General features: G+C 36.7%; 2 long non-coding RNA genes across 2 annotated transcripts in view; one reads left to right on the top strand and one right to left on the bottom strand.

The window, feature by feature from the left end:
* Positions 1 to 7,720, bottom strand: part of LOC113922547 — a 41,651-nt gene extending 33,931 nt beyond the window's left edge. Inside the window, exon 1 of the long non-coding RNA XR_003519981.1 lies at positions 7,486 to 7,720. This is a non-coding gene — a long non-coding RNA (uncharacterized LOC113922547). The remainder of the gene's footprint in view (positions 1 to 7,485) is intronic.
* Positions 1 to 18,736, top strand: part of LOC113922548 — a 218,291-nt gene that overhangs the window by 70,180 nt on the left and 129,375 nt on the right. The window lies entirely within an intron of this gene.

Raw genomic sequence — 18,736 nt, forward strand, 5'->3', positions numbered from 1 at the left:
TGTTTTATGGTCTCACCTTCTTGGTCAAGTAGAACATAGTGTCCATAAGTAAGGATGATGGAGGAGGCATCAAGTCTGGGTTTTGAGGAGAAGCAAACTTTTATAGTATAGCCTCTGAGGGAAAAATGAAAGGGAACTGGTAGTAAACAAAAGGAAATACAGCCTGGTGATAGCTGAGGATGGAGACCACAAATCTGAAGTCTCTCTGATTATGTGATGTTCTCAGCATCAAGAATTCCACCTGTGTGTTACAGATATTTGTATGACATTGTTCTTTTAATTTCAGTAATATATGGCCGTATTCTTGGGAGATAATGGATAGATTGCTAAGTGGTGCTAAACGCACTTTTGGAATTGGTGAAAAGGGCCATTAGATAGGGCCTTTTTCAGAACCGTAATAAATGCCGATTTTGATTCCAGCAAGGACACTACTAGAAAGATTTATTATGAACCCCACGTATAAAATGACCATGAAATATGTCATCTAAGAAATCTTGCAAATCGCACTGCCAAACAGATAGCACAGCTCTGCAATATAAGCAGCAATGCCCTCACCAGCTGTTGACTTTGTTTGCAAAATTTAAATCACTGCTGGTGCTGATGAGAAGTGCGTCCAAGATAATCCTACAAGTTCCATGAATGATGAAATGTCCTAGCTTTAAGAGAGGTTGGGGTAAATAGGTACATTGTACATAACTGAGCTGCAGAGACTTTCAAAAAATTGAAACCCTAACACTGCGATTAGGTGTACTTTAAAGTAGGGGGAAAAAGCTCCTCCTGTAGCACAGAGGAGTCAGTCTGACTGTATAAATGTCTCCATTTTGCCCTAAAGCCTGTCTTCACTTCGGCATCAGTGATACTTTATTATGGGTGAATCCTCTAGCTCTGTTTTCTTCTTTGGTTTTTCTTTATTCTACTATCCCTGAAATTTAGAGGGATCTCCAAAGCTAAAACTTTGATCTTTTTCTGTACTTTCTCTGTCCTTCTTTTGCCTCCCCCACTCCCTCAGCTATTGCCTGTATGCTGTCATCCAGAGTGAGGAGCCATACAAAGTTGAGAATATAGATCTGAAATTTAGGAGGAAGGTGGAAGCTATAAGGACACACAGAGTTAAGAACCTTAATGTATAGGTAGAAGCTACACCCTTCTCTCTGTTCTCTACCTGACAGACTCCTGCACAACCATGTTGATCCAGCTCTAATAATGCTCGTAAAATATAATAAGTTATTAATGAGTTTTTCTATATGTCAAACATTGTTTATTATATTTTTATATCTTATTTTATATTAAAATGCATTATTTTGTTTTCTATTTTTCTTTTTATATAGTTTTATTGAGATATAATTGACATATAGCACTGTATAAGCTTAAGGTGTATGACATAATGATTTGATTTACATTATTATGAAAGGATTGCCACAATAAGTGTAATTAATACCCATCATACCATATAGATGCACAAAAGAAGGAAGACATTTTAAAAAGGTTTTTTTGCCCCTTATGATGGTAATTCTTAGGTTCTACTCTCTTAACAATTTTCCAGTATACCATACAGAAGTATTAACTACAGTCATCATGTTGTATATGACGTCCCTAGTACTTATTTATCTTATAACTGGCAGCTTGTATCTTTGGACCATTTTCATTCAATTTCTCCTCCCTCCATTCTCATCTCTGTGTTATGCGCATTTTAAATGTATCAGCTCATTTTATCTAACCCCAAACTCAGTGCTGTCCTTGCCATTACTTATATACGTATATTTACCTTCCCTGATAGACTCTAATATCATTTATGTTTTTATTCTCTACAGGGCTTCTTGGCACTTTCTGCATTAAGTGTGTAATAAATACATTTGTTGAATGACTAAATGAAAAAGAATTCACAAAACAAGAAAGAGAGAGAAAAACTATTAATTATATACTGACAAGTCTTTTTAAAAATGTACATTGTGTTTTTTGAGGATAGGATTTGTTTGTTTGTTTCCCTCGAAGGGAAGCAGAGGGTAGATACTCAATAAATATTCATTAGTTGATTGGTGAAAGCCTGCCAGAGTACTCTTTTATCCTGGAGACGGGAAAGGTGAGGGATATATCCTCTAACTTAGTGTCAGAATTCACTGAGTACATACTTCATACTTCCCCACATTCTATGTGTCGGGACTTTGTTCTTCCAATGTGATTTTATTATAGGTGATTTGAAGAATGATTGCAGGGTACTACTCCATTGCAAAGTTCCATTTGTAGCTATAACCAGCTACTTAGCTCCAATCTGTTTCTCTTCTGTTCTAGTCATTTATCACTCTGGCACCATCTTGGGTATTCTTTGCATCTACTGAAGACAACTTGTTATTTATATAAAAGATGCTTTAAAACAAACTGCACATTAATAGTGGATACTTTAAATAGACACATATTCTATAATCAGTCTGTGGAAATTATTTAATTTACCGAAGGGCTATTGTCTATTTATGACTGGCAGTACACTTACAGGAGAAATAATTGCAAAAAGCCTATAGTGGTTGAAATGGAGAAATTAAGATATTCAACTAAATGATTCAGACTGACTTATTTTTGTTTGGCTGTTATAAAACCCTACAATGAAAGATGTAAGAAATCTAAGAATTATTTATCATTCAGACTGATTTACAGTAAATTTGTGAGGGGATATCATTTACAACTGGAATACAATTTTTTTTTCTGAAAAGCAACCAGACCATCCTGTGCCGAGTAGTATATAACAAATACATTCAAAATGACTTCCAAAAACAAATTGATCTTTAATTTTTGCCAAAAATACTAGGAAGTCCTAATTATGAAAAGGAAAAGATTTTTATTTTGAAAGACTAGTAACTGAGTTTTGACTATACAGTTTCTACATTTTCTCCCAGTGAGGGCATATCATCACTCACGTTATGAATATATCATCATTTTACCTGGAAAGATGCCACAAACCCTCAAGCAAGGGAGCATCCCTAGACTTTGGAATGAAGACAACTTGTCTCCCATGATTCTCTGATTCTGGCTTTTAAATTCTCTCCTCAACTTCTTGCTCTTCCTTTTCCAATAGCAAGGATGAAAAAGATTGTTGATATTGGATATCCAGGGAAGAAAAAAACTACAACATATCAGACCATTCCCTGCAACTCTTTGGACAGGGTGAGAAATAATTTATAATTCCATTATAGAGAGCATGAAGCAGATTGTAGATGTTTCCTGATACTCCTACATGCGACAATATCAGTAGAACAGTGATATATAGCTTCCTAAGGAGAAACTGCTTACATTATTTTATAAATTATATCTTCTAGGAATTAAATAAATTCCTATGTAATGGGAAAGAACATGAAAATTATTTTTTATGATCTTTAATGTTGATGTGTATATTTCAGTCCCCAAAGAAATCTAGAGATATTTGAAGACATAGAAGAAAAGTCTACACTCACCAAAGAACAGATCTTAGATCTAACATGATTCAATTCCCTAATTCATATAAACCTCCAACAAAGTTGGAACTAATGTCCATATATAAACAAAAAGATGAGCAACATTTAGAAAACGCTCATTGCCTTTGGGATTCACCAGTTTTCATTCTGGAGGTTTCTTTTGGCATTTAACAAAACTATAAGTACACAGCAGAGGCAAATAGATTAGCTACACGGGTGAACACTATGGATAGAATGCCTGAAAATTCATTGATTATGAAAAAGCTAATATTCTAGAAACTAAGTTAGAGAATGTTTGGCTAGAAACACTTCCCTACCCAGAATCAATTACTCCCTATTAGGCTGCTTAGTACAATTGTCTAACAAACCTATTGGAAAGCTATTGGACAACAAGCATGTGAAGATTTAGCTAACTTAACTAGTAATCAGATTACTATAAATCATGACTGCAAGGAAATGTCATTTTACATCCATTTGATTGACACAAAAGTTTGATAATACTAATTGTTGGGGAGATATAGGTCAATGAATTCTGATGCAGATCAAAGTGGTTGTACCATTTTATTCTCCTATATTGTTGGTAACCAGTTTGGAAAACAACTTGGCATTGTCTTTCGAAAATGAACATTAACATATCCTGTGACCTATAAATTCCTCCCCTAGATAAAAATTCAAGTGACATACTTGCTTACATGCACCAAGAGACATGTATAAGAATGTTTATAGAAGCACTGTCTAAGAACAAGAAGAAAGTAAAAAATCTGTGTAAAATGCAAATAACCATCAAGTGGAGAATAGATAAAAAGAATCATTAAAATTATGACATTACACAGTAGTGAAAATGAATGAACCACAACAATATACAGCATGGATGAATCATACCTAGTTTGGGGGTAACAAGAAAACCTTAGAAATTACATATATAACATAATAGCCTTTTTTTAAAAAAGTGAAAATACAGCTCAGCATAGAACACATTGCTTAAGCATATGCTATATGTAATAAGACTATTATTGAAAAAAAGGGGAATAAAATACAAAAGGCAGTATGCTGGGTAACTTGGGTTTAAACTGTAGGCAGGAAGACAGGATGGAACGAGTGCAGAGATAATGTGTAAACACTTGTTCTAGTTCTTGGCCTGGATTTTGGGTTCACAGATGCTTATCAGTTATTGAGTTGAATGAATAAGTAACTAAATAAAATAAAAGAGGGTCAGGCATGGATCAGTGTTGATCGTGTATCATGACCCATGAGTTAATTCAAATCTCTGCTACAAGTTCATTTAAAAGCCAAACAAGACAACAAAGGAAAAGAAAAAAAAAAAACTATTGTTGATTTTTACTGTTTATTTTTTTAAAATTTTCCAGCTGAAGAAACAAAAGGTACAATGCATCTAATATATGTTTATGATATATGAAAATGACATTTGAATGGATATTTGTGTTTGGAGGATTTATAACGTAATGGTATTAACCAGTCACAGAGTACGTGGCACACAGCTAGGGACCTGACTTCTCTCTTTTTTTTTAAAGATTTTATGTTTTTGACAGAGAGACAGTGAGAGAGGGAACACAAGCAGGGGAGTGGCAGAGGGAGAAGCAGGCCTCCCGCCTGAGCAGGGAGCCTGATGTGGGGCTCAATCCCAGGATCCTGGGATCATGACCTGAGCCAAAGGCAGACGCTTAATGACTGAGCCACCTAGGTGCCCCCCCTGACTTTTCTAAAGCCAGATTTTATTAGGATTTTACTTGGAATGAGAAGATAGGAATGACCCCTCTGATAGATGACATTTCATGAACATAATATATGGATCATTCTGCCAACAGTGATTGGTTCTGCCATGTGGTGCTCTTAGGTTTGTGTCTCTTAATGATGATTTTGTTTCTTATAACTTCATGTCAGCTCCACTACAATTCTTTTCTTTTCTATGTATTTTCCTTTCAGCCTGTTAACGGAATTACCACAGTCTGTGTGAAGGTGACATTATAATTATTACCGATATTAAGCAATCAGGATCCGTGGCTACCTGAACTAAATGAAACAGAAAAACTGGTCAGTCGTTCACTTTATGTAATTTATGTCATCTTGATCTAGACAATTTAAACTTTTAAACTGAAGCTTAAAGCCATGTTTCAATAGGTAGTTGTGTCCTTCTTAAGTATAATTCAGATCCTCTAATCTCCCATCTTAAATGGTGAGAAAGACCAGGGCAGTCAAAACTTACAGGTGGAATAAACCTCAAACAAAGGGTCATGAAGATTAGGGTCTGGTCTGTGTGTGTGTGTATTTTTGGGGTGCAGGTGGGAGCAGCACTCTACAGATATAGATCAGAATATCTGTACACACTTTGCCCAAGTAACTGTATCATTAGAAACAGAACAGCTCTTCACTTTTTTGTTTCCTTCAGGCTCTTATTACAAATTATAGTGTTTTTAAAATCTCTCTGTCTCTCTCTCTCTCTCTCTCTCTTTTTTTTTTTTTTTTTTTTTTGGTTAGTGTGCTATATAAAAACAGTGGGACCCCAGGGCGGAGTTATTTCTTACCATTGTACTGCATATATTGCCACGTCAGCTCCAAAGCCAGGAGTCAATATTTGTTGAATGAATGACTTGGCCCCCATTAGGCAGTGAGGCTGTTTTAGCAATCAGTCTCCTTAAATGGCATTATTTACTTGCTGAAAACATGCTTTCTTACATTGGCTTAGAGCTTTAATTTACATAGGCCCACTGCCCTTCTGCTGTGACACAGATCACTTTCTGAGTGCCCTGTAGCTTTTCTGAACTCCTTCTCACACTGAGACCCGTTAAAAAAATGCATCCCTTTTAATTTAACAGCACTGCCTCCTCCTACCCCTCTGTCTAAATTGCAAATTTTGATTCTTTACTATAGATCTAACATGCTCCAGCCTGGTGAGTGAGTTCATAAGTCCTTAGCTTTAGATTATAAATAGGGTTGAAACTCAAGTGCAGTCTTGTCTGCCTGTTTACTAGACTGCTTTAGAGATTGTTCAGACCCACACAGCCAGGGGAGAGTTGGAAACTTAATTTGTTTCAGGCTTCATTGCCTGGAGGCATGGCAGGCTCGGTTTCCCATGAGCAGGGCTACTAAACGCTATCAACCTTGGTAAGCAGCAAACACTGCACAGGCCATACAGAGATTTTCCCAATACAGACTGTACTCACATGACAGAGTTACCTGTCAAATACTGAATGAGACCCACCTGTCCAGGGAGTTGAGCAATTCTTTGCTCAATGCTTTTAATCCTCAACTCAGTTAAACGGAGGCCCTGGTGTACGTAGCAAAATACAGCAAACACTCCATGTGTCAACATGATGGGGCTTTTGCCTGCTCTCCTTGGCCTCACCTTCACCAATCCCTACTGGAATAATGAGTTTTTAAAAGTTCTTTCTGTTGCCTTGGAAGCTGTTACTGTTGAGACAAAAAAGCTACGATCAGAGTAAATGCAATTGTTACCAAAGACTGAAGCCAGTTGTTTGGAAGAATGAATTTTAGGCAAGAACTAAGTTTGAAATTTCAGTGTTAAGTGACTTAATACAAAAGAATTACTATTTTGTTAACCATGTAGAAGGAAAGATGGTAAACATGGTGTATCTCAAACAATTCAGTTTAATTCAGTTCGGTAATGATTTATAAACACTGATCATCACGGCCTGAAACGGACTATATGTGAGACATTGAATGCCTCTCCTTAAGAATTAACCCACAGTTTGGAGGTTGACTGATTTGCACAGACCAATGATTGACACAGAGACCAGCTTGTAATAGGCATTTAATATATCTTGTGCCATCATGTTATTACTGCACTGTTATCATTACTAACGTGACAAAGTATTATATTATTGATATGTGTCAAGTAGTATAGGAAGGCCTGAATATTTTCATTATTCCTAAGAAAGGCTTATTAGAGAAAGCAATATTTGAGCTCATTCTGGAATAGTGATCTTGCCAGTAGGAAGCAGCAAAGGATCCTGAGACAGAGGGAATGGCATGTATAAAGCATCCACGGCATAAAATAACTTACCAGTTCCGTGGTAAGAAGTGTCCCAGTGCTTCTTGGTAGGCCAGGGTACAGTTGGCAGAAGAATTGTCCATAGTAGTAGGTCCTGGGCCTTGTGGTTCTTGCCCAGGTCTAGTCCAGATCAGGATAGCTTCTGGCAAGGCAGCCGGAGGGAAGATTTGAAACATGGGAAGATTTGAAACATGCAGCCAAAGTGAGCGGAAATCAGTGCTTGCGGTGAAGCTTGAAGAACCAGCTGAAGCTGTGGGTGGATTAATGAGTAATGTAGTAAAAAGTCAATAGGAATTGGAAGCAGGTCCAAATACAGATCTAGAAATAGTTTGGGGAGGGGCAGATTTCATTTGTATCGTGTTTATTGGCACGCTATTGAAAATGGATGAGAGCCAAGAAGGAAAAGGACCAGTTAGACAGCATTACAAAATCCAAGTGGATAATAAGGACTTCACATAAGGCAGTGGTACGGAGGTCAAGTGTGAGAAAGTTTGGGAGACAAAATGCGTCACACTTGATAAACAATGGAACATGGCATTGAGAAGATAGATATGGAAAATGCTACAGTGGTGCTCAGGGACAGCACCTTACAGCGCGCAGATGTAGGTTGAACCTGTGACTGATGCATGTTGACCCAACAGCTAGAACACAGGAGTCTGGGAACGAAAGGGTGGAAGTATCACTAACCTCTCATCATTCTTAATGACTAACCCACTTGCAGATTTATGTTTCTCATCACCTCAGCCCTAGAGTCTGCTAAATTAGAACTCCAACTTCTCAGTGGTGGAGTATTTCCATCAGTGGACATATAAAGGATGCACTGAACTTGAAGCTACCACATCACTTTATAGTCCTCTTGTTAGTGCCCCTGCAGGCAAAACTTCAGGGGAAGATGACCCTGATAATGAATAAAACTGGAATGTGATTGGTTCCAAAGAGAAAAATATAAAAGAATGCCATGAAAATCTAGAAGATGGAGAAATTGGTAGGATTCAGAAATGCGCAGATGAAAGGCCAAAAGATGGACGATGCATAAAAAGTGATAAAGACAATAATTTCGGAAGGCTACATATTACTTTATTGAATGAAAATATTTAGAGATACCCTTTTGAAAGTGTCTCTGTTGGATAAATAAAAGTACATCTGTATGTAACTGGATAGTATAGTTACTTGGTGATATTGTCTAATGATAATTTTTTCTAATCATCATTTTTAATAACAAGGAAATTAGGAAGTACATAACCTCTGATAATAAAATTCCAACACTTTTTTTCTACTATTATATGGAGAATATTTTTTCTTGCATATTTACACCTTCTTATTTAGAGTTGTGCCATCTTAGGTATTCAAACATTTTTAATTGAATAATCAAGACATAATAAACTTAGGATGGTCAAATAGATTCAACTTTATTGTCTTGACCTTCTGGCGATTTCCCCCACATCTCTACCCAGATTCAGATTCGTATTTCAGTCTAGATATGAAGACAGTCATATAATACACTGATACAAACCTCAACTTAACTTGAGTTGTCCAGCTTCTTTCTAGATAGTTGATATTTCTACTTCCATTCTCCAGTGGAGGGAATAATTTTGCTTAAGTGGTGTTGTGCTGACAATAAGCATAATATTATAACTAAGAGCGTGAGTCCTGGAGTTAGATGCAACTGGGTATTAAGGTCTAGGCAAGAGACCCACTATGTTACCAGATGCAAGTGGATTAACCTTTCTTTGGCTTAGGTTCTTCCCTTGTAAAAGAGAGTTAGTAATAGGATTACCTACTTTGGATTTTCATGAAGATTAATGAGCAAGTGTAAGTAAAATATTGGCCTAATTTGAAGAATATGGTGAACTTCTGCTCACACAAAACCTCTAGTTAATTCAGTAGTATTAATATTTCTGGTAGTAGAAATCACAATATTAATAGTAAAACAGTAGTAGTAACAGTTTGAAAAGATAATTTTCAAAAAACAGGTAAATCACGACTTTTATACAGATATAAAAAGGAACATGTATTAAGTTTTATTTAATTTATTAATCAGTGAAGGAACCAAGCACGTGCTATACCCAGTTCAAAAGGGAACCCAAAGAATATACACATTTATTAATTAGGAATATCAAAATGAATGTGAAAAGGGAGCAAAACTGGCCTCTTCCACTTCCTTGTCCAGTGGAGAAGGGAGAATAATTGGATTCCCACTCGATAGAGCTTACGTGTCTACAGAGAAGATCTTCTGACATTGCTGTCAGCTTATGGAATTATATAACAGCTTCCATGGAATCAAAATTTTTATAATGGAGAGGGATATGCTATAGACAGTGTATAATTTTCTATTGAAGTACGGTTTTCCCCTACATGGTAGCAGTAATGGTAGTATTTCTGGGTCACACGTAACATGTGCAATGTAAACACAGGTAAATCCTGAAAAGCCTGAAAAAGAATACACAGTATGTAAATTATTCCAAAGGGTCTGGTGGTAAGAATGCTGGTCCCGGCATCAAGCAAACCTGAATTCTAGTTGCACCTTTTCACCATTTATCAGATGATTGACCTTGGACAAGTCATTTAATCTGTTTGAGTCTTATTTTCCTCATCATGTAATTAAGTACTGGAGCAAATGCTTTTTCAAGCGTCCCTGTGGATTCAGATCCAAGCCAAGAAGCAATGACCGTTGATGTGAATTTTAATGCAATGTCTCGTGGGTCATCTACTGATGGATAATTGAGACTTGGCTACAAATGGGCAATGCCATCACAGTTCCTGACCTAAACAATTCCAGCAAATGACAGGTCATTAGGGCCTTTGAAATGTCACCCATTGTACCGTGTGTATTTAATGAAATGCTAATGTAATTTTGCTAAACATGCAGTACTTATCATTACACATGATGGATTGGAGACGTGAGTTTCCAATGGTAGTAGACTGTCATAGAAATAATGATTAAGCACTACAATTATGGGAACACCTACCTTTTATATTAAAAAGTCATTTTTTCCCCAGCTTGTGTTAGTTAAAGTGGTAAGAGACTGTGAATGTGAAGCAAAGGATGTGTGTTGAAAGTATGGCTTAAGAACATTTATCTCAAACTCTGCTTGTATGGTGTCCTCTGAGTGGGCAACACCTATCTTCTGTACCACGATCACTACACATGGCTTTTGTATGTCATTCCTCAATTCTGTGTGTGAGATAACCTGAGTTATTTGGACAAATGTCAGACTGTAAGTGGTTTGCTTTTATAAAATGATTATTCATTATAAAATAAAATTCTAATAAAACATTTATTATAAAGTATAGAGGAAACTGAATAAAACACATGTAGAGCTTCATAGATTCCCATGATACATCTGTCACTCAGACTGAGAAGCAGACATTTGATAGTTACTCAGGTGATAGTCTAGCTCTCCTCCTTTTCCTGCCTGAGAGAAACCTCTGTCCTCTACTTTAATCACTTCCTTTCATTTTTTCACAGTTCTTCCACCCAAGTATGTATTCCTAAACACTGTATTTTGCCTGCTTTGTATTAATGTGCTAATTAAATCTTTTTCATCTAAATGTTCTGTCTCCATCTTTATTCCCTTTGAAAATGTTTTCTAAATATGGGTCATTTGATCCGTAGAGATTCTCTTTCTCTGAATTTTGGGTAAATTGGTAGTTGGATAGAGACTTGATTAGACTCAAATTCTTTTTTGAGAGGGAGGAGCAAATACAGGGGGTGATGTATTCTCCAATTGGAGGCATATCACGCCTGATCATCTCTATTTTTGTGATGTTGCCAACCATTGAAACTCCCCGCTCAGATCCACGAATCTATAGGTGTGATTTGAGCTTGATTTTGTATGAGGGACTATTTAAAATGCATGCATAAATCACTAATGTATTGACTCTTGGTTCTTGTTATGCTATTATGTTGGTATTACTGAGGTTTGGAAACATTATTTCTCTAACATTTAGTACAGTAAGTTAGTTGGCCTTGTTATTTCCACTCCTCTGTGTAACTCTCTCAAGGCTCTGTGTTATCTCAAACATACTGAGAAAGTTTAATTTAAAACTGCTGAAAAATTGGTCTCTGAATTGACCTCCCGTATTTATTAATGGCTAGGGTCGTTCATAACAAGTCTTTCTAACAAAATCTCTTTCAAGGAGTCTAACTGGAACGATGAAATTTGAATCAAGTTCTGAAGCAAAGATCAAGTTTCTTATTGTAATGGGTATGGTCTGGATTAGAGTCAACAAATTTAATGAGCACTTACTTTGTGCAAGGGAAAGGCCAAAATTACACTAGTATTTTTGAGTTGAGAATCTTTTCAGTTGAAGGCTCTAGATACCACCAATATAAATGTCAGGAGAAATGTTTATCGTGAGCTATTTTCTACAGGATTTTCATCGATTCAGGTCTGATTCATGAGCAGATAGCATTCTACTTTATACTTGAGGGAAAAAAGAATTATTTCGTTTTCTGATCTCAAATATGAAAGTATTATGTAGAACTAAGACTTCTTCCAGGACCATAATAACATGACAGGGTTTCTCAACTTTGGTGCTACTGATAATTTGGGCTGGGTAATTCTGTGTTGTGGGGGCTGTGATGTATATTTGTAGGGTGTTTTACAGACTCCCTGGTCTCCACCCACTAGATGTCCGTTGTGACAACTACATATGCTGTCAAACGTGGCCAAATATCTCCTGGGTGAAAGTGATCTTCTTGACTGAAAACTACTATTTTAAGAAGTTCTTAAGGCATAAATACTCTTGGGGGAAAGAAGGAATCTGCCTGTAGTTTGCATATAAAACATCTAACCCATTGCTAAATCCCAGCAGTGGTTTGACATGGCCACATTCTACAATATACCAGAGGGAAGTGGATATAGCTATGTTTATAAATATCATCTTTATAAAATTGTCAGTGTCTCCAAATACTTGTAATTTTTGGACACTTTGTGTTTATAGTGTCTTCCTGATTATATTACTCATACATATTTGTTATATAAAACACAGAAAAAAGTCAAAGAAGATAAAAATCTGTAATCCTATCTTAAAAATCTAGCTTTTATTTACAGTTGAGGTTTATCATGAGCTTTTTCTCTCTATCCATCTGCCTATATCATTTAAATAGAAAATTATAGGAGCTCCTGGGTGACTCAGTCAGTTAAGTAGCTGACTCTTGATTTTGGCTCAGGTAATGAGCTCAGGGTCCTGGGATCGAGTTCTGAGCTCAGCGGGGAGTCTGCTTCAAGATTCTTTCTTGCCCTCTGCCCCTCTCTCCCTTCACTCTCTCTCTCTCAAATAAGTAATAATAATAAAAATAAATCTTTAAAAATTAAGTTATAAAAATTATATTACATACATATAGTGTGTAAAATACTTTGCATTGTTTGAATCATTATATAATGCACATGGCCACATTTCTTTAATCTATTTTCCCATAAACTTCTACCTTTTTTTTTTTTTAAAGATTTTATTTATTTATTTGAAGAGAAAGAAACAGCGAGAGGTGGAACACAAGCAGGGGGAGTGGGAGAGGGAGAAGCCGGCTTCCCACAGAGCAGGGATTCCTGACGCGGGGCTCGATCCTAGGACCCCGGGATCATGACCTGAGCCGAAGGCAGCCGCTTAATGACTGAGCCACCCAGGCGCCCCAACTTCTTCCTTTTTGAAATATTTTGAAGCAAATCCTGGACACTCTCTCATTTTCATCCATAAATAGTTAAAATACATTTCTAAAGGCTAGGAGTTAAAAAAAATCCACAATACCATTTATCTCATCAAAAATTAATTTCTATTCCAATGTATGTGCAAACATACAATGATAAATTATATACATGTACTATTGTATTAATCAATTATGCACCTTATAAATCATGCAAATGCAAAAAATAATAATTCCTTACAATTATAAATGATCCAGTCACTCTGAAGGGAAATGACAATTTGAATTCAGTGAGTGATTGAAAATATATTGAATCTAAATTTTTGTGCTACACTATATTTTACTGACAGAATGACTTTATGCAGCTATGGTACTGTCATTTAAAGAAAGCTTCTGGTTTCTGAAAGGCAATATTTTTCGTATTCTAGTAATCCACACAATTGTTTCCTTGACAGAATGAGGCGGTTATCTTAGGAGTTTGTTCCAGGCTTGCCGGGTCTCGTGGTGGCCCCCTGGTGGTCTGAAAGACTTGGCAAATGTTCCTTGGCCGAGTGTTTAAAAAAGGTTGTGTGTGTGTGTGTGTGTGTGTGTGTGTGTGTGTGTGTGTGTGTGTGAGAGAGAGAGAGAGAGAGAGAGAGAGAGAGAGTTTGAAAGGAAAGGAGGGAAGAGACTTTAAGAGGGTACAATGTAGTAAATGCTAATATATTTCTTTCCTCACAGAAATACTCTGAGATCCACTGAAAGCTGTTACATTAGTTATTGTCTCTGCTGTATCGAAGCCAGGGATCTTAGATGCAGCTGGGTGTAGAAACCAGAAGACCCTGTCCTGAATCCTTGATAGTCAATTCTCTAGGTCAATTTGGGTTTTAATTTCCTATTTTATAAGCCCAGAAATCATAATAAATGAACTGTCAGGCTCCTTATAATCCTTCTGACTGTACAGTTCTATAAAATAGAAACTCTTCCATCAGTAGCTCCCTCAGAAGGCAAATGTTTACATAAATATTCCTTAAAGTATTCTGAATTTGAAATGCTTGGAGAAGAAATGAGCAAATTCTGTTCTCTTCTAATGAAATGCTTGCACTACTTTTTTAAAAACTTAAATTTATAAATATTTTTTCACTCAAAAAATATTACTGACAGCCTATAATAGACCAGCTACTCTGCTAGATATTGGAGTAGAGATGAGGAGAGGAGGTCAGAAGAGAAAAAGGTACACATAATCTGTCTTCAAAGAGTCATAATTTGTAGATGAAAAGATTAAAGTGACCCACTTTGAAAAAAATTGAATATGACAAAATAAATACATCATGGAGTAGTTATTTGAATCATAACAGAAATATGAGGGTCATGCTTTCACAGGCATGTTTAAAACAAGATAATTAAATGCACATACTCACGTTCATCATCATGTGCAATCTGAACTCTTTACCTATTGTGAATACAAATTAATGGTATTAGTTATATTGACTGAGCTAGTTTACTTTTGGGATACCTCTTGGTTTGTCTGTTGTGATACTCAGATCAAGAATCACTGTTAGTGGCAAGTGCTGGTTAGCAAAGACTACATTTTGACTTTCTATAGTCACAGTGTACTCAAATGGTAAGGCACTAAAAATATTTCCATTCTTTCAAGACTTTTTTAAGGAAGTACTAAATATGAGAAGTTTATAAGCAATCAGGATGAGCAATAGATTATTAATAATAATTACTTTTTGTGTGTAGTAGACACATGAAATCTACCTTCTTATCAAATTTTTAAGTGTACAGTATAGTAGTGTTAACTATATGCATATTGTTGTACAGCAGATCTCTAGACCTGTTTTCCATTTTGCATGACTGAAACTCTGTGCCCATTTGAAGAGCAGCTCTCCATTTCCCTCTTCCTGGACCCTGAGAACCATCAATCTACTTTCTGTATCTATGAGTTTGATTACTTTAGGTCTCAAATAAATGGAGCCATGTAGTATTTGTCCTTCTGTGACTGACTTCACTTAACATAATGTTCTCAAGGTTCATCATGTTGTAGCGTATGACAGAATTTCCTTCTTTTTAAAGGCTGAATAATGCTCCAGTGTATGTATATACTATATTTTCTTTATCCATTCATCTGTCAGTGGACATTGAGACTGTTTCCATTTCTTGGCTAGTATAGAATGTTGCAATGAATGTCAAAGTGCAAATATCTCTTGGAGATCTTGTTTCCAATTCTTTTGGATAAATACCCAGAAATGGGGTTGCTGGATCATATGATAGTTCTATTTGGAATTTTTAAGGACCCCCCCATACCATTTTTCCATAGTGGCTGCACCATTTTATATTCTCCCAACTGGTGCACAAAGGTCCCGATTTCTCCATATCCTTGTCAAGACTTGTTCTTTTATTTCTTTCTTTTCTTTTTCTTGTCTTTTGTTTTGTTTTCGTTTCTTTGTTTCTTTCTCTTTCTCTTTCTCTTTCTTCCTTCCTTCCTTCCTTCCTTCCTTCCTTCCTTCCTTCCTTCCTTTCTTTCTTTCAATAGCCATCCTAACAGGTGACCTCATTATGGTTTTGATTTGCATTTCCCTGATGGTTAGTGATGTTGAACATCTTTTTATATAATGGTTGACCATTTGTATATCTTCTTTGGATGAATGTCTATATTAATAATTATTTGCTTTGCTTTATGAAGCAAAGTTCATTCCTTTTCCATGAATAAAAAATAATGTAATTCCTTATAAAGAGCATGCACTGAACATACATTGTAAAAGATACACATATTGAGCCAACAAGGATACACATCTCCCTTTCTTGAAAGGCAGTTTGCATCATAGAAGAAAAAAACATGTCATGTATATTCAAACCTGACTCTAAGGCAAAGTCTAAAATGTGTTAATGATGGTACTGGTTATAGTGGGGATTAGGGTGAGGAGATGGGAGCTGACATTTATTAACCAGGTGCTGTCACATAAAAATATGATTGGGTAAGGATCATCATCTAAGCTATCTGAGGCTCAGAGAAGTTATGTTCCCAGGGTCACCAGCAAGTAGATCAAAGAATCAGCATTTGAACGGAATCCAAAATCCATAATCTCTTCTACTACAACATTTCATATCCTCTTCTTTGGGAATTGAGGGGAACATCAGAGAAATTTGACTTTGGAGCTGAATCTCAAAGAATGAATCAATGCCAGTAGTAGAGGGGAAATAGTCTCACTGACTATTGTGCTGTCTCTGTGATCTATCTCAGATATGAAGTGGAAAGCTTAGAGATAACACAGGATCTGAAGAGAAAATGGGGGGCAAGCAGTCTCTGAAGTATGAGTTAAAAGCCCCATTCATCCCAAGGGCACTGTTGAGCTTACAAAGGCCTCCTTCTGTTAGAGACTTAGGTTTCTAATTAGTGAGTTAAACATAACCCTTTGTCTGATTGTTCTGACCCATTCCCACTTCCTAGGGACCTTAGACCCTCACTTCCACCCAACCTAATTGTCCTAAAGTGAGCTTCTCATAACTATTGAGTTTTTTTCCCCCCTCTGGAGCATCAGCTATTTCATAATTGTCAAATGCAAATGAAATGTGTTGATTCTGAGGGTAATTCTTGGGGCTTCACAGTTATTAGGCAAATCAGAATTATGAGTTCAGATCCAAAGGCAAGATCTTTAACATAAGCAAGTACTCAACAACTAAGGACATGTTGTAATCAAGATTTGGGAACTCTGAAAAGAAACCATCCTTGCCTAAGGGAGGCTGGCCTTGCATTGTGGAGGGGGTCTGTGGACCCTTGTGGGGTCCTGGGTATTTATTTCCATCTGGAATTATTAGCTGAGATGTGTTTCTCATTAGAGTCAACTGTGGGAATTCAGGATTTTATAATGTCTCTACTTACTCATTTTTAGCCAACAAATATTTACAGGCTGCAGAACTAAGGACAGCATAAAGTTGTATATATTCAGAAGGGAGAGGAGATCAGGATTATGTGGGTACCCTTGGATCTGCTGCCAGGTCACCTAGTCAGTCACCTAGAGTGGCCTCAGAACCAACTGCATTCTGAGGATGGTTCATCTCCTTACCTGAAACATAGGGAAAAGATTCTGCCAGGTGGATGCCACTGTAGAAATACCCAAACATAGGCCTTAATGGTTTGTTGTCATCTTTTCATAAACTGAGTGTTAAATTGACAGAATGTCACCACCTATCACTTAGTGAGCTGTTCTTCGGAAAGTAGTGTTGTATGGTGGGAGGCACAGACAGGAGACAGTCAAATGTCATCCTGACTTCTGACGCACTGGTTGTGTGATTTTGGGCAGGTGACTTTACCACTTGGATCTTCATTTCTTCATTTGTAACTTGGGCATATTAATACATGGGTTTTGCAAGAAGGAAATTAGATACATTTTATGAATGTTTCTGTTACATTACTTGGCACTTGCCTAGTAAGTAGCATTTCCCTTTTCCATATTGTATAAGAACAAAGGAAATCTTAGGTAGCATATGTAAATGTTGAAGCAAAAAATGAAGAATTTCCTCCAAATGAAGATAAACCAACATATACTTAGTGTTGAAAAATGTATAATGAAATTGGGATTATTGTCAGCAAATAATATTCTGCGTTTTTGGGAAGGAAGTGAAATTTAAAAATTTACCAATGCATTCATTCAGCAAATATTCTTGGAATTCTTATTATGTTTCTATAACTAAACTGAACTGGAAACTAGGTACAGATGATTAAGGTAGTAGAAGAAGATGATTAAGGTAATACAACATGACCTAAGAGAAGTATGCAGACAAAACAGAATTGGGAGTTTTAAGGAAGAAGAAATTATAGCAGAATTAAGATAAACCTTATAGGGGAAGAAATAGTTTCTAAGCTGGACTTTAAAGTACAAATTGAGTTTCAAAGGACAGAAATGAGGAATGAGGTGTTCCAAGGGGGACCTGAGAAAGGGAGGAGAGTTTCAGATATGCAGAAGTGGATGGGCTAGTTTGGTTGGAGGCCAGGCCAGGTTCCATGGCCATGTGCCTTGTGGAAGTCCACAGGGCCCTACATTTGGTTTATGCCCTATGGTCGCCATTTTGGAACATAAGGAATAGTGTGGAGGACCATAGGGGAAGGGAAGGAAAACTGAATGGGAAGACATCAGCGAGGGAGACAAACCATGAGAGACTCTGGACTCCAGGAAACAAATTGAGGGTTACAGAAGGGAGAGAGGTGGGGGGATGGGGTCGCCAGGTGATGGGTATTAAGGAGGACAAGTGTTGTGATGAGCACTGGGTGTTATACACAACTAATGAATCGTTGAACACTACATCAAAAACTAATGATGTACTATATGTTGGCCAACTGAACATAATAATAAAAAAATAATAAATTTTGAACAGGGAATCCTACATTTTCATTTTTCACTGGCTCTCAAAATTATGCAGCTAGTCTTGACTAGAGATAATGATTAAAATAAAAATTATGAAATTCTCCAGGATCTTAAATGTCAGCATAAATAATCTAAATTTTCTTCTGTTAGAGAATGAGGAGGGCTTTGAGCAAGGGAGTGGCATGACCAGGATTATGTATTAACCATGCAAGCTGTATGCATGTGGTGTAGCAAAAGAGAGAGGCCAGAGGTGGGGAAGGAAGTGGTT

This window comes from Zalophus californianus, chromosome 9, assembly GCF_009762305.2.
Source record: "Zalophus californianus isolate mZalCal1 chromosome 9, mZalCal1.pri.v2, whole genome shotgun sequence".
NCBI lineage: Eukaryota > Metazoa > Chordata > Mammalia > Carnivora > Otariidae > Zalophus > Zalophus californianus.